The sequence below is a fragment of the Macrosteles quadrilineatus genome, unplaced genomic scaffold, assembly GCF_028750875.1.
Source record: "Macrosteles quadrilineatus isolate MER2022 unplaced genomic scaffold, UCM_ALF_1.0 Scaffold_12__1_contigs__length_5162894, whole genome shotgun sequence".
NCBI classification, from domain to species: Eukaryota; Metazoa; Arthropoda; class Insecta; order Hemiptera; family Cicadellidae; genus Macrosteles; species Macrosteles quadrilineatus.
The window spans coordinates 4,067,647-4,083,167 of NW_026542605.1; the positions used below are offsets into that span (position 1 = coordinate 4,067,647).

Here is a 15,521-nt window from a genome sequence, read left to right on the forward strand (position 1 = left end):
TTTGTTAAAGTTCTTGGGTGACCCAAAAATGTAAATATATATATATATATATTTCTTATTTGACAAAACATTAACAAAAGTATCACAAAACATATTTGTTTAAAACAAAATTGCATTCAAGGAAAACATTTTAAAGAAAAAACTTTGTTTGTATGATAAAGTAAGTTTAATTAAAAATTATTTAAACACAAATATAAAAAAGATAGCCTATGTACAATTTACAAAAAAAATAATTCTGGTCTTCTTCATCTCCCAAATGGCCTTCTTGAGTTTTCTATTGTTCCTGTAAAAGAGGTTCAACAGAGTTATTTTCTAAGACAGCTATAGATAAAATATAATATGTTAGACAAGGGGTCTCCAACCCTTTTTCCTCGGTGAGCACTTTTTTGTCTAAAAACGCCACCGATTTAGCGACTAATGTTAATTGTTCGCTACTCTATCGAATCACAACATCATTTACTATCGATGCGATTGCAGTTGTCGTTTGTCACAAGGTAAAGGCTTTTTGTGATACGGACGAAATGAGAGCATTCTATTATAAAATTAAAATGTCGTAACCTAACCAAATTAACCAAACTTGCTGATTGTGAAAAAATTGAATTAAGGTTTACTACGGACAAAATGAGAGCATTCTATTATAAAATTAAACTGTCATAAGCTAACCTAACTTGCTGATAATATAAAAAAATATACAAGATAAAAATTGAATGAAGATTAGATTTAACAAGGTTAGGTTTGCAGCCATGGAGAAGGTAAAAAGTTTTTTTGAGCATACGTCAATAGTATAGGATAAAGTAAATAAGTTTGCCAAATTTTATCAAAATCTATCCATAAACAAATTAACTACATAGTTTCCTTTTTTAATAATCTAAATTATAGTTCTGTTCATAAAATAAAATTATAAATGCCTCTAATTCTAACGAAAGATGTGCAATTAAGAAGTAATCACATTCTAAGCTAAATCTTTGACAAAAAGTTCAATGATTTTTAGTGAGAATAGGCTATAAAATTTGACACTTAAAATGTCAGCTAGTTTAAGATTTCAATTTGTAGTTCTGCCAATTAGGATCAATTAAAAATATATATATTTAAATTAATCTGCCGCTACTTGACTAATACTAATATTCCCCTAGGCCTATTGAGAAAAAATTAGCAAGTGAGAGACATTTACTATGTTCCTATTTAAATACGTTAACCTGCCAACTTGGAGACAGGGTATTGTACACAAATTTTGTTGAATGGGGAAGAGACAGTTAATTGCTCTTAATTATGGTATGAGCCGCGAGGTAAATAAATATCCCATGGCTGAGCCTGCATTCATTGACAAAGTTCTCTTTTTACACCTCAAGGAAATCACGGTCAACAATGAAGGGTGTTGCTGGGATTGCAAAAGACAATCACGGCACCGTCGAGACTGCAGTATAATATGCTCGTGAGTCTTGGCGAGATCACGGGAGATGATCACGATATAGCTGAGACCACCTGACCACACGTGTTTACGCAATCGTGGGAGAATATAATTGGTGTTTGCTATAAAAAATAATAATTTTCAAAAACGTATGCTGGCTTTCTGCTGGCTGGAATAAAACTGCACGAGGGCCGGATGTAGCCCACAGGCTGTAGGTTGGAGACCCCTTCGTTAGGCATTTTTAAGACCTATTTTTTTTACTATACCTGTACTTTATAATTAAATTTGTCGATAAGGCATTGAGTTCTTGACAATAATGAAAAAAAAACCACAGATTAAGTTTTGCTCATTTGCATAGCCTGTCACTGAAAATTCACAATTTGAAAAGAAAACATCACAGTAGTTAGATGTCGGCCTAATCTATTAATTATAATAAAATTTAAGTTCTATATTAGGTAATTAGAAAAGCAATCTTTTCTTTAACCTAAATTATAAATAACACAATAAATTTACCTTGCATCAATCCTAAACTTTGCTGGGCGAAGCCAATTCTTGATTATAGTAGCAACAACATATATTTCCATTACACCACGATCCTAGTGTTCTTGCGTACCGATTCTGCCTCTGTATAAAAGAGATTAGTATTAGCACTAGAATTTGTATATATTTTAATTTTCCTGATCAACACCCAGGATAGCCTACAACTAGGTACACATATTAAATTGTTAGTGAAATCTATTTTATATTTTGATGGCATTTGCTTCTTTTGAGTAGCCTTGTTAAAGCTAAATCTAAATAATAATTAGGCATTTTTAAGACCTTTTTTTTAAAATGCCCAAGTGTCAAAAGTTCACAGTTGTTATTTAATATTAGTCATCTTGAAATGTACAATGTATCTTTAGTAACACATCAAACAAAATGGAATGTCCGTTGAAATAAAATAAAATAAAATCTGAAAATTGAAAATTTTGACCTAGGTAGTGGTAAAAGTAATCCTCAGTCACTTGAACGGACAAATATTGGGGTGAGCACTGACTGAAATGAGTGCAACGGTCGGATGTAGTTTGGTGTGTGTATAGGCCTATGTGTGCCTTTAAAAAAATTCAACTAATACAGTTTTCTTTTACACAAGTTAGCACTGCCGGAATATTTATATAGTGTAAATCAAAGACTTCCTATATAAGTGGGTCACAAAAAAGAGAAACTCTCTTAACTGTGTGATGAACCTTGGGCTACGTTATTACCCAATAGGTACCTATCATGAATTAGGTTGTGTTTTGGTGGTAGAGCCTAACTTATCTACAGTTCCTAAGAGAACCTGCGATATATTATCGGACGGTATATATATCTAATTTGATATTAATATTGCAAAACCAATTCACCAAATCTGCAAATCATAACTCAATTTGATGTTTACATAGTGAAAAAACATAGGGAACGATGTATTGAATCGGATAATTATTGATATATAATGTTATTCATCCGATAATATATCGCAGGTTCTCTGCGGAACTGTACCCGTTATGGCAAAAAAGACATACACAGTCATGGCGAATCAAACAGAAAAATTGAAATAAAAACACCTAAGATTGAAACTTTATTTTAACTTATTTTAACTTTGAGAAAACCTAATTGAAATACCGTATATGTATGTCTACCTATTATTAATGTCTGATTGTAAATAAAAAAAAAAACTTACGCAAGATAGCTGGCTTCAGATGCAGATTGCAAAAGAAAAATTTATTCCTCCTTCCCAGCCTACAGGCTGCTAGACAGCCACTTTGTCACTCGGGAGAATTGGTACCGTAGGCAAATTATTCACTGCTACCAAATAATAACTTCCACCAAAAAAGAGTTATCAACTGAAACAATGGAGAGAAAACTACTTTTAGTTAAATTCATGCATAGGCTACCATTCTCTGGCCTAAATATGTATCAAGATTAGTTAGGCCTAATCATTGGTTGGTAAAGGAAGCAGACAACAACTAAAATACAAAAGACTAAGAGACAATACAGGGGTAGACTTTCGTATCTGTTGTCAAAAACAACCGAATGAAAATATCGATCGTTATAGCCTATGTTCATTCAGTTGTTTTTGACAACAGATACGGAAGTGTACCCCAATTCAGTTTAAAAGGAAAATGGATTTCAAATAGGCTAGGCTATTTCTTTTATAATACCGTTAAATTGTAACCTGGTTGAGGTAGAATATGTTAGGCCTAGGCTAGCCTAAATTAAGTTAACTTATTCTTGATGGTGAATTTACATAAACTTAAGTTAGTGACTGACGTAAAATATAACCCACATAACTTAGTAATATTTCAAAATTAGCCTAACAAGGTATTACAACACAGTATGGTATTCCATTTGCCTTGTAAACCAGTAAGTTAGTCCTACTTACTAGCCTATATATTGAACACTATTTTCATCCGGAAGTTACCCTTTGAAGCTAAATAAACTACTGGTTTAGTAAGAACTAAGCAAGCCGCCTATCTTAGTAGCTTACGCCTAGGCCTAATTAGTATGCAGAAAAATACTTCCTCTAAAACAGATTGCCTATTTTGAGGTTTCAGATTTATCTATTTATACTTAAGTTAAGGCATTAGGAATGATAAGTTGGCCAATTTAATTTGTACAGTAGCTTAACTTAGGTCTAGGTAAGGCCAAGGCCAAAAATACGTCTATGTTACTAGGTATAGTGACTTATACTTACATACTCCAAGGATCAAAACGTGAAAAGATGTTCGGTGTAGGTTATGCCAATACCCAGTCACAAAAATAACAACTCTAAACTAACAGTGAAACACACTAAACAAAATATCAGCACACTTAAGTTAACTGATTTGAGGTTATGTCTTGTTCTTGAATCTTGATACTCTTGTTGCTTCCATAGTTTATTTTCACTACTTGTGTAGCCTACTCAACAAGTTAGTTGTCATAGGTACATTTTACATAAATCGTGTACTTTCCCTCAAAATGGGCAATTTGTTGGTTAATAAATAAATAAATCCACACCGTGAGTAAACTGGCCACCACTGGTCGCGCGACGGATTTTGTAATTTGTTTTGTATTGTAGTAATGTTTTGTTTTGTTTGCTGAGTTAGGTTAGAATTAAGTTGGTGTTTTGTCTTCAGTCTTCCTCTCTTCCTTTCATACGAATGGGCCAAGTCAAGCTCAAACTAGATACTTAACATTTTTTTCGAGTTATATTACACTTAACAAAATTTAAATTTACGTATGGTTTAGTTTACTAGTAAAAATAAAATGATAAGGCCAATCGTTAAGAGTTTGACTTTTTTATTAATAAACAAAACTTTTAAAAAAGCTGTGTTTCCTATTCACTCTTCTTGAAATGTGTAGTAAGCCTAGATTCAGAAAAATATCAGATGTTCCAACAACTCCCCCCCCCGCGAAAAGTCAAAATCCATCATCAATTAATTAAAAATTACAGTGTTCATTGTTCCTTCCTATTATTAATTAATTTGAGATAATTGACCTCCGACCTCCATGTTACAAACTGGGGCCCATTTCATAATATAGTACAAACTAATATTATTAGTAAATCAGCTGATTGCCCAATGCAAATCTAATGGAAATAACAAGTTACAAGTTGTAACTTGTAACTTGTAGTTTATTATGAAATGGGCCCCTGTAGGCTGGGGACTAATTCTTTACTCTAAAAAATTAAAAAAGTTAAATCTAAAAATTTTTAAAACTAGTATATTTGGAAATTTTCAAAGAGAAAATCAAATTTTTAACATTAAGAATATTTAGATAATATTCTAAATTTGATGTTATTTGACTTTGATATTTTGAAGATACAATAAATATTCAAAGTTTGACATTGTTTGACTTTGACATTTTGAACATTAAATGAATATCAAATAAATATCAAATTTTTGATTTGACATAGTTTGATATATTGAACGTTTATTTGATATCAAATAAATATTCTGTGCTATGTGGGATTCTACACATTGTATATTACCATTAGAATACCTCAAAATTGATGTGATGGGCTTAGGAAAAAGATTGTGCACTTTTTCCTGACGCAAATTCCTATCAACCATATAGATTTTGCCTTATAGCTTCGTAATTTACTGGACTGCCTTAATCATAACTGAGTATTCTACACATTGTATATTACCATTAGAATAGCTCAAAATTGATGTGATGGGCTTAGGAAAAAACTTATGCACTTTTTTATGTTCGGAGTTTTAATTGATCGCGTTATGTTAAGCCATAGCTACGTATAATGTACAGTACGGTCTCAAATATGCCTTTTAAAATACTCCTATTAATTAGTTTTAACGTGTATACACGTTTTATCAAGGTATAATTGACATTATATCTATCTATCTATATATTAATAGGCAAGCATGTTTCTTTAAAACCTTTTTTCTCAGCTCGTGTGCATCGTAGGGAAAATCTACGCATACTGTTAGAAAGCAATTTTCCTGTAGGTGTGCAGAATCCCTTTATAAATTAAAATAGGCTCAAAAATAAGCACAAAAAATGAATTTGAAATTTTAAAAAATTAACATGGGTCTTATGGGTTGCTATGGTGATGACGAAATAACAACAAAATATAAACAGAAAATCAAAACAAATGGAAGACATTCCAATCACATGTTTTATTTACAGTGTGGGGTGAAAATAGAGAAGTTTGCACAAAACATACTTTTGGTCGATTTTTCGACCACGGGGCGTGCTCTCGTTCTTATTTAATACGCAAGCAAGATTTTTGTGACAATTACTCCTCCGAAACTACTGAACCGATTGACATGTTTTTGGTGTCATTGGAAAGAGCGTAACGTGAAGTTGTGCAGGAAACTTTCTTTTTTAGGAAATAATTGAGTGAGGCCTGGGGGCTGCCATTTAAAGTTTCGTATTTCTCCATAAGATTAACATGGGAAACAAATATTGTTATGAAACTCCAGCTGTTGTCAGAAATGCTGTTCTACCATTTAAAAAATTTGAACGAATTGTGTTTTTGACCTCTGGGGACATCAAAATGAAAAAGTAAATCGGTCCCGGGTCTAAGTCTTACCATGAGACCTACGGTAATAGCTACTTTCCTATAGGGAAATTCGCTAAAAGACCGTTTTAGGGCCTATATTTTTAAACAAATTTCCCGGATCCCCCTTTTTACCTGGGGCCCCCGGTCGATCGACCCCCCCCCCATTTTGAAATCCTGGCTACGTCACTGGCTTGCAACAGGCTAAATGTGTGGAATGGAAACACTAAGTTATTTGTTTATAGCTGTGATTAGTTTATTGCCACACATTACACAACTGGTAACAAAAGTAGTTTCACATCTTCTTGTGGTAAACAAATTTTAATACATGCACAGAATTAAATTAGATATTTTTCCCCAACACCCATTGATCCTTAGATACATCGAGATTGGTCATACGTACGAGCTTTGAGAAAAATGAACAATAGTGCTAGTTTGATGAGAGACCGGGCTTGTCAGATCATGTGAATGAGAAAGGCTACTATCATTTATATTTATGTAAGGATTTACAAAACATTATATAATAACATTTTTATTAGTAACTAGCAAAGTATCCGTCCTTCGTACGGGGTTGGCATATAAGTTTAAAATGCTTATTGGGATTGCAGTTATACTCCAACTTAGCGTTTGCAATGGGGGAGGACACAGTTTGATTTCTAAAATTTCTCTTGCAGCAAAGTCGAGGACAATATAACCACCAAGCTAACAAGGCACCCCTTTCTCTATTTAGTTCTGATTACAATTTTGAGTTATTGTTTATTTGTTTCAGGATATCATGACAGACAAATGCAGAAGGGTTGCTCAGCTATTAACTTCGCTTATAATAATTTCTAAATTTCAATTGTGTTGTTAGAAGTCATGTTTAAAGTTTAAACAATAAAACTTTCTCCAATTTACAGACTACCTATTATGATTCATTGTTGTGTTTTATTAAGGTCCCTACCCTTATCTAAAAAATATTTTATAAACAAAAATGTTTAATGCTATTCACCTTTTATTCTTGATGAAACATTAAAACATAATGTTTAATGCTATTCACCTTTTATTCTTGATGAAACATTAAAACATAATGTTTAATGCTATTCACCTTTTATTCTTGATGAAACATTAAAACATCACTCCATTATTATGCCTAATCATGTTGATTATCTACTATATAAAAAGCAAGTAACACAACCAAGATCAACTCTTAAATAAAAGTCCTTCATAATTATCCCAGTCAGACATAATGAATTCCAAATTCCTTCCTTGGTGTTAATTTGCATCCGGACAACAAAATTTTTGGATTATTATATTTATAGAATAGGCTTGCTAATACAAATATTATGTTATACTATTATAAATTATGAAGCTGTGTGTGAACTATGAAATTATTAGCTGATTATAATTATTATAATTTTTTTTACGTATTTTAATAGGTACTTCTCCAATTACTTCATTTTATTTTCAATTTAAAAAAAATAAACATTATACGCTGTTATTTATAAACATGATTGATAAAATCTATTTATCTAGTATATCAAAATTAAATGCAAGGAAATTTTAAAACGGCCAAAAAAGGGATAGCCCAAAACCCATTAATTAGAATTAAACATAAATAATCAACCAAATTAAACATTTATTTAAAAATTGTTGAAACTTGTATTGTAATAACTACAAAACTAAACAATTGTTTAGATTTTTTGTAAACAATTTAAATATTGTTGAGAAAATTGACTTCAAAATTGTCGAAACTTGTTGTTTTTTAAGAGCTACACAAACAATTGTTTATATTACTGTATTGTAAACAATTTAAACATTGTTTTAAAATTGTTTATAAACAAACTAAGAATAAAAGAATTTAAAATTGTTGTAAAATAGTTACAGCTTGTATTCAAAATTGTTTTTTTAACTGCAAAAAAATGATTGTTTAACAATTTTAAAATTGTTGTAAAATAGTTACAACATGTATTAAAACTTATTTTTTAAACCGCGAAAAAAACGGATTGCTAAACGATTTTAAAACTGTTGTAAAATAGTTACAACTTGTATTAAAACTTATTTTTAACAGAACAAAAATTATTGTTAAACAATTTTAAAATTGTTTCAATTTTATATAAAAATTGTTGTAATATGAAGTTTAAATCAAAATGTTTTAAAATTGTTATACAACAATTGTAATACAACTTTTGCCAATTGTTTTACAATATGTTTGCTTCAATATATTGCATGAAGGGTATACTACTTTCTGGCTCTCTGTATTACCATAGAGACTAACCAACGTGTTATCGACGTTTGTATCCTTGTGTGTCGTGGTGGCACCTTAAAAACGCGCTCCCATAGCAATTACAACCATTAATCAGGTCTCATACTCACCTTCGCACTTTCTGACTCATAGTTCTAATTTTTCATAGAGAGTAAGGCCAGGTTGTTAAATTTGACTTAGAATTTAAAGGTGAACACCTGCTAGATAATTCTGACTTTCAACACAGAATTCTGACGGTCAATTTTAAAATTTGTAAATTTTTAAGCTCGTTTTTTGTGTCTAGTTCTTGTCCGGCGACAATGACCGCTACATGACAATATAGTTTTATTTGGCTAATCGAAGGCTTAAATACTGAACTAACAAGAAACAAATTGTAAACATAACATGACCTCTCCAATCTACAGTGCACCGGAATGAAATAAAAACTAAAGTTTTGGCTTCATTTTCTATAAATATGAGAAATCTACTAAGGGAATATGTTTTGTATCGTAGATAAAACATAAAGTCCCTTAGTAGATTTGTTATCCCTGTTGAACAGCTGAAGCCAATTTTATTGTTAGTTCTTTACCAACTGTAGAGGTTGTGTTTAGTTTAAAATTTGTTTCTTGTTATTTCAGTTATTTAAAACCTCATTTAACCAAATAAAAGATATAATCATAAACAATAACTGGTCTCCTAGTCCTAATTATAAAACCAAACAGTAAAGCACAAATGAAAATACCCCTAAAATAATAGAAACAAGATTACGTCTACAGTAGTGATGAGTGTGACGTACATGAAATAGACAAGAAAAACAAGCTTCAAAATTAACAATGGGATGAGAAGTCTACTTATGTGGCATAGTCTATGGTTTTATCTATGATAAAGTATTTTTATGCCGGTATTACACAATATTACAAAATAAATATCATAAAATAAGAACTAGTTATTATACTATTGTAAATAAAATGCATAGTATAATTTAGCATCACGAGCAGTATCAAACTTTTGATAATATGTTTCAGTTTACATAATTAAAAAATAACAATATAGGCCTATACCCAAAATTATTATTCTACTACTGTATTAAACAAAAACACGTTTTAATATAGGTACATCGAGTACATATGACCTTTTTGCTTTCAGGAGTTTTAAAATATGTTGGGTTTTGCTATGTTGGCTGCACCTTCTATTGCCGAGTAGTGGCTGCTAGACCGTACGATAATTTGAGGACCATCGCACGATAATTTGGTTGTTTACTGAGGAGCAATCAGCTGTTCCATCCGCTATGACGTCATTCCCGCGCATTATAAGCTATGCCACATTTTGAAAATTATAAGCTATAGAACAAACGAGATATTATAAGCTGCAGCACATTTGAGCTATAGCATTATAAGTTATGCCACATATTAAGAAAACCGTTATAAGCTATGCCACATTTCCACGATTATAAGCTATGGAACAAATTCGCAATTATAAGCTATGACATCGTACCCGTGGGACTAGCTGCGAAACAAACAGCTCTGGCTCATAAACTCCAGTTTACTGAGAGTACTATGACAATGGTTGAGGTAGTGCTATTATGAATATCAGGAAGGTATCACTTCGCAATGAGATTTCCTGTCCCTAGCGGCTATATTATATTGAAGTGTTCAGGGATACTAAAGACTTATTTTACATGAAGTTAAACAAACCATCGGATTGATCTGTGTTCATTTACCATTTACCATTTACCACGTAGTCCTCGCCACAATCTTCGGATCGGGGAGTTTGATAGAGTTCGTTTGATAGAGCCGTTGCAAAAAATGAATATAGTATAACAACCCTCTCTGGACTAGTACACTACCACAGCCACCTTAGAAACCACACTTTTAATGTAGTCAACTTATTTATTCAAGGGAGTCAGGCTATTGAGTACATTTTGTCTACAGATTGTGAGGATGTTTAACCCTTACAACCTTTTTTGCGGTTGTTAGGACCACTTCTTTGAAGCGTTTGAGTATTTTCCATTGAAAATAGCACCAACGTTAAAACCTAGATGAAAAAATGAAACCCATTTATATGATGACAAAGTTCAAATAAAAACATTCACTTTTAAAGTTTTTTTTTGTTCTCATTGCCTGAAATAAAAAAAGTATAGTCATAATAAACTATTACCTACACAACCATAGATTTTAAACATTTCTTATTTCATTATTTAAGACGGGCACTAGTTAATTCATGACTAATCAAAGCTTCCTTACCCAATCGCAATGTATTTTTAGCAAAGTACCATAAAAACTAAGAAGCAATCTATAAGTATAATACCCCTGCCGTAGCAAACCTGCAGACTTAGCGAATTTCCATTTGCCTGATTGGATTTACACTAAAATATCTCCTTAAAAATATCACATTTATTCCCTATTAAAATAGAATTAGTTTAAGGAGTACTTAGGTTTGCTGCAACAGGGAGGGTAAACAAGTTTTTTTTTAAATGTAAAATGTTAATAGATACTATCGTTTCGTAAGAAATTAATGTATTTTAAAAATTTGGTCAAAATATGTTCATAAACATGCAAACTACAACAGTTGACTTATTCTCTATAAGAATAACATGGGAATTTTAAAATTAACAATTTTTTTGAATTTTCTCCGTAACCATTAGGCGCATAATAACGCTTCAATATACTAAATTATTTGTTTTTTTAAGCTCTTCAAAATGGTTTAGAAAGAAATTGTGAAATTTTGTGTTTTTAGGGTCAAAAATGGGAAAACCCTATTTTTACCCCATAAAACCCCCCATAAACCCCGTGTTCCCATAGTCCGATCATGCTGGTTCGCGAACTCATTCAAGTTTATCCCACTTTACACCTTTAAACCAAATTTCATCAAAATCGGACAAAAATTACTCAAGTTATCGCGTTTACGGACACACATATATATACAGGGTGTTGAAAATGTCTGGAACCAACATTATATCTAGTGAGTGGTTAAAGAAAAACAACTGATATTTTGTGCACGGATATACTATGGTTTTACCTATCTTTTGGTGCCTTATGCAAATTTTTACCACTTATAGGGAACGTCCTGTGGAGGATGCAGTAAAAGGTTTTAATGGAAGCCTATGGTAAATGATACATCATTTTAAAGGCCATTTTTTTCTGAGTAAGGAGCCACAAGTTTCATCTCAAAAGGACCACCCTAGCGAAAATGGCGACTGTTTGAAATTTAAAAAACCACTTATAGGGAACGTTATGTGGAGGATGCAGTAAAAGGTTTTAATGGAAGCCTATGGTAAATGATACATCATTTTAAAGGCCATTTTTTTCTGAGTAAGGAGCCACAAGTTTCATCTCAAAAGGACCACCCTAGCGAAAATGGTGACTGTTTGAAATTTAAATATTCCGTTCCCTATAAGGGGTTTTTTAAATTTCAAACAGTCGCCATTTTTGCTTGGGTGGTCCTTTTGAAATGAAACTTGTGGCTCCTTACTCAGAAAAAAATGGCCTTTAAAATGATGTATCATTCACCATAGGCTTCCATTTAAACTTTTTACTGCATCCTCCACAGGACGTTCCCTATAAGTGGTAAAAATTTTCATAAGGCACCAAAAGATAGGTAAAACCATAGTATATCCGTACACAAAATATCAGTTATTTTTCTTTAACCACTCACGAGATATAATGTTGGTTCCAGACATTTTCAATACCCTGTATATACTAGCTGTACCCGCGGGCTTTGCCCCGCTTAACTTCATAAGTATTTGCATGGCTCAATCACGTCTTGGTTGAAGTTCGTTCGCTACGCTCACTCACCTTCAGGTTGGAAATCGTTCCCTGCGCTCACTTGTTTTCAGGTTAGCTCGTTCGCTACGCTTACTCGCCTCCAGGTTGATGTTCGTTCGCTACGCTCACTCACCTTTTGATTGCAAATTAGCTGTTGTCATAAATTTTAAAAAATCATCCCTTTTATTGTTTATAATACAGTACTTTTATAAAGGTTTTTATGTTTTAATATTTAACATTGGAGAATTTAAACGTTGTTAAGTGCACAGGTGTGCTGCGATTGGGGTTTAATACATTTGGACTTATTCAAAAGTAAAATAGTTTTCTGTGCTGCACTCTGTAGAAACACTGTGGCACTATTTCAAATCATGGCTAATGCTAATACAGAATGTTTTAATTATTCAAACCTACAAAACAGTTGGTAAAAGTAAACATCTGCTTTTAAATTATATTTATTTGTAAACATTGTAGATCAAAAAGTCTGACATTGGCCCACTTAAAACCCTCTGGGGCAGAGCCCTTTTGATAGATCTGCACCAAACTTCACTCGAACCATCCTTGAAAGATGCTTAATAATGCCTGAAATTTTCATTACAATCTGTTATTTGTAAACATTGTAGATCAAAAAGTCTGACATTGGCCCACTTAAAACCCTCTGGGGCAGAGCCCTTTTGATAGATCTACACCAAACTTCACTCGAACCATCCTTGAAAGATGCTTAATAATGCCTGAAAGTTTCATTACAATCTGTCGAGCGGTTTCGGAGTCCATAACGTATATACATTCGCACACACACACACATACATAGTTCCTCTTTTATAGATATATATATATACAGGGTGAGTTTTAATTGCCCCCCCCCCAACTTTTTTCTACATTTTTTCAAATATCAATCCCAGACCACTTCCAAACATTGTTGGGTAGTAAGTACTTCATTTTGACAAGGTGGTCATTTCCGGCCGCCATCTTGGATCCGCCATATTGGATGCAAATTTTTTTTTCAAATGTAAAGGTGGGGTTGTGACCCATTATTTCGAACTACATTTTTACCCTAATTACAATGCCACAAACCGTTTTTAAAAATCTTGATTCATTCTAAAGTTACGAGGGCTTTTTAAAACTTTATTTTTAGCCCATTTTAACATTGTGCATTTACAAACTAAGACCATAATCCCAAAATAGTGCTAGATAATGATAAGTATACACTACCAGTAATTGTCCACCTATTTTCACTTGGTTATGACTGATGTATTTTTTTCGGCCGCCATCTTGGATCCGCCATTTTGAAATGTGATAAATTATTTTAAATATGAAGGGGGTGTTGTGACCCATCATTTCGAACTACTTTTTTAAGCTGAACTTAATTCCATAATCCGTTTTCCATTTTCATTTTTTGATTTTGAAATATTGACATTTTTAACAAAAAAATTCAATATTTCATAAATAAAACTTGATAACAAAAAATGGATTGCGGCATTGAGTTTAGCTTAAAAAAGTAGTTCAAAATTATGGGTCACAACACCCCCTTCATATTTAAAATAATTTATCACATTTCAAAATGGCGGATCCAATATGGCGGCCGAAAAAATACATCAGTCATAACCAAGTGAAAATAGGCGGACAATTACTGGTAGTGTATACTTATCATTATCTAGCACTATTTTGGGATTATGGTCTTAGTTTGTAAATGCACAATGTTAAAATGGGCTAAAAATATAGTTTTAAAAACCCCTCGTCACTTTAGAATGAATCAAGATTTTTAAAAACGGTTTGCGGCATTGTAATCAGGGTAAAAATTTAGTTCGAAATAATGGGTCAAAACCCCACCTTTACATTTGAAAAAAAAATTTTGCATCCAATATGGCGGATCCAAGATGGCGACCGGAAATGACCACCTTGTCAAAATGAAGTACTTACTACCCAACAATGTTTGGAAGTGGTCTGGGATTGATATTTGAAAAAATGTAGAAAAAAGTTGGGGGGGGGGACAATTAAAACTCACCCTGTATATATATATACATATATATAAAAATTTGAACGAATGGTATTTTTGGCCTCTGGGGACATCAAAATGAAAAAGTAAATCGGTCCCGGGCCTAGGTCTTACCATGCCACCTACGGTAATAGCTACTTCCCTATAGGGAAATTCGCTAAAAGAGGATGTTTGTATATATATATATTTGTTTGGCAGTGATAAACTCAGACACCGCTGAACCGATTGCCACGAAACTTGGTACGGAATAGGTTTATACACCATCAATTTCGTGATCCGTCCAATCGGCTCCACCCCAGTGGCTCTGGAGTTTCCCATGTTAACCTTCTTATGAGAAATGGAATTAATGACAGCTGTTTCAATTAAACAAGTTGGTTCTGTCCACTGAGCTAGTTCTGTCCTATAATGTTCAATAGCATTAAAGTTACAAGGATTACCAACAGGGTGCAGCACTATTATTTCTTTTACATTTATGACAACAGCCGTATGTTTTATCTATGCAACAGCTAATTTGCAACCAAAAGGTGAGTGACCGTAGCGAACGAACTTCAACTGGAGGCGAGTTAGCGTAGCGAACGAGCTAACCTGAAGGCAAGTGAGCGCAGCGAACGAGCTCCAACCTAAAGGTGAGTGAGCGTAGCGAACGAGCTCCAACCTAAAGGTGCGTGAGCGTAGCGAACGAGCTCCAACCTAAAGGTGAGTGAGCATAGCGAACGAGCTCCAACCTAAAGGTGCGTGAGCGTAGCGAACAAACTTCAACCTAAAGGTGAGTGAGCGTAGCGAACGAACTTCAACCAGGACGTGATTGAGCCATGCGAACGAGATCATCTTGAAAATTAAGAAGTTAAACGGGGCAAAGCCCGCGGGTTACAGCTAGTTAAATATAATATTCTATTTGCCCATAATCAATGGTAGTATTAGGTTTTTAGATGACTTTGATTTTATTATGAAAGAAAACCGGTAAACACTAGCAGACAGCTCTTGAAATTTAAAATTTTATTATAACACTGTTTTGTTTGACAAATAAAATGTGAGTGACATTGACATTAATTAGATTTACATGGAATGATGGAATAGATGTGGAATGATTGGAATTTGGAATGGCTGGTTCCATA

General features: G+C 33.0%; 1 long non-coding RNA gene across 1 annotated transcript; it reads right to left on the minus strand.

Moving 5' to 3' along the window:
• Positions 1-205: 205 nt before the first annotated feature.
• Positions 206-4,530, minus strand: LOC129004875 (uncharacterized). The gene is made up of 4 exons (XR_008491777.1): positions 4,122-4,530; positions 3,108-3,270; positions 1,922-2,032; positions 206-283 (listed from the first exon to the last, which is right to left on the minus strand). It is a non-coding gene; the product is annotated as an uncharacterized LOC129004875 (long non-coding RNA).
• Between the last annotated feature and the right edge of the window lie 10,991 nt (positions 4,531-15,521).